This window comes from Gavialis gangeticus, unplaced genomic scaffold, assembly GCF_001723915.1.
Source record: "Gavialis gangeticus isolate Ggan-Ray unplaced genomic scaffold, GavGan_comp1, whole genome shotgun sequence".
In the NCBI taxonomy this organism is placed as follows: domain Eukaryota; kingdom Metazoa; phylum Chordata; order Crocodylia; family Gavialidae; genus Gavialis; species Gavialis gangeticus.
In genome coordinates, this window is record NW_017729003.1 from 15,398,781 (window position 1) to 15,400,615 (window position 1,835).

At 55.9% G+C, this 1,835-nt stretch overlaps 1 protein-coding gene across 1 annotated transcript in view; it reads right to left on the reverse strand.

Annotated features, from left to right (window-relative positions):
• Positions 1 to 366, reverse strand: part of SIRT1 (sirtuin 1) — a 50,812-nt gene extending 50,446 nt beyond the window's left edge. Inside the window, exon 1 of the mRNA XM_019507879.1 lies at positions 271 to 366. The gene's annotated coding sequence lies outside the window, so the exon portion shown is untranslated. The remainder of the gene's footprint in view (positions 1 to 270) is intronic.
• Positions 367 to 1,835: the final 1,469 nt, after the last annotated feature.

Consider the following 1,835-nt stretch of genomic DNA (forward strand, 5'->3'; position numbering starts at 1 on the left):
GTCGTCCTCCGAGTCCCGGCGCTGGCGCTTGGCAGCGGGCTCGGCACCATCCGCCGCAGCGCAGGGGCCGCCGCGGGGCTGGATGAGCGGAACCTCCTCATCCGCCATCTTGGAGCAGCAGCAACCGCCGCCTCCCCCGCCCGGACCAACGCGCAGCGGCACCTCAGCTGCAGCCTCCTCCCCCACTCCGGGGAGAGATTTAAACCCGGCACGTGACCCGGCCGCCGCCCACGCGGGCACCCGCCCGCAGAGGCCGCAACAACAACAAACCGGGTCACGTGGGGGGGGGGTTGCTGCTGTCACGTGACCCTCTAACCGCTGGGCTCGCGCACGTGACCCACGTTTTCGCCGCTGGCCCGGAAAGGGGGCGAGGCTGGGCGCAGGGTTACGTAAGGATGCTGGGGGGCGGGGCCGGGCCGGGCTGGTGCGTGGGTCTGACAACCTTTGAGGTGGCCCGTGACGTCAGCCCCGCTCGTCCTGGAGGGCCGCGTGCGGGGGAGGGGTGCTGACGTGCGGCCATTGCCCTATGTTGGCCTCTCGGCCGGGGGAAGGGGCGCGGGCAGGACCAGTCAGGGCGCTCCCGCCCTCCCCGCCTGCCCCCCGGAGCGTCTCGCCGGGCTGCAGCTGCTTCTCCTCCCGCCCAAGCCAAGGCAGGGCTGGGCTGGGCTGGTCCCTGCGTGTCTGTACCGCCCCGCTAACCTGGGCCTCCAGCGGCCGGGCTGACACGCCCCAGCGTGGAGCTTTCCCGAGAGGAAAAGCTTCAAGCTTGGGAAACTCGAGCCCTCTTCCCCTGGGCAAAGCAGCTCCTTTGGGCTGGGTGCCAGCTGACACCGCCTTCTGCCCTAGGCTGCAGCTTCCCATCCTGCTCCCTCAAACTTGGAGAGGGTATGAGGAGACGAAGCTACGAGATGCTTGAGAGCTTGCCTGTCAGTGCAGGTGCCTTTAAAAATACCTTCCATGCCTTGAAAAGAGAGGGTGAAACTGGTGAAGAAAGAAAATAGGAGGAACGTTACCACATTGTTAAGGGACCCATTAGCTTCTGTTCCAGAAGATGGCTTAGTGGTCTATTTGAAATACTCTTTTTCCAGTTTCTAATGTAACTCTTGGCAGCAGTGGCTCCAACCTGTATTAGCAGGATCTATGGACTGAAGTCACTGCACTTGACTTGTATATATTTTTCCAGTTGGACCTTAAAAACCAAAACCTGAAACTTAAGAACTAAGTCTTTTCCATATGGTGAAAAGCTTGTAGCATGTTTGCAAGAGCAGGGGTTTTCTCTGCATTTTAGGATTAAATCTGTTTTTATGTTTTATGGATGGATGCACTTGAGTTGCTGATTGTTGTATCTGTTTTAGAATGATTGATCCTGATTCTGGGTCCTAGTCTATCATTGTACAATAAATGTTTAAAATAGATTAAGATCATTGATTGGACACCAGTTCAGAAAATTACTGTGCCTTGTGATTATGTCCATCTTGATTTGGGAAGGCATTTAAATGTAAATTTTAAGTGAGACTTGGAAAATATACCTAAAGTTAAGCATTTCCTTAAATGTCTTTATCAAATAGAAATGCATTCCTGAATAACAGCCTTAGATTGTGAACACTGGGCACGTCTATGGAGATGCTACTGTGCAGTCGTTCCTGCACCTTTAATTTAGGGGGGGTTTCAACTGGGGGCATGCATACCCCTGGGGTACTTTGGAAGGCCCCAGGGTGTACACGGCAGTGGTGCCAAGAAGTCAGTGGTACTTCCAGTTTTGCTGTTGTGTGCCCCTCCCCCAACTTGTCGACCAGACACCGGCCAACCCCTGGCTCATTGACCAGCTGCTCGGG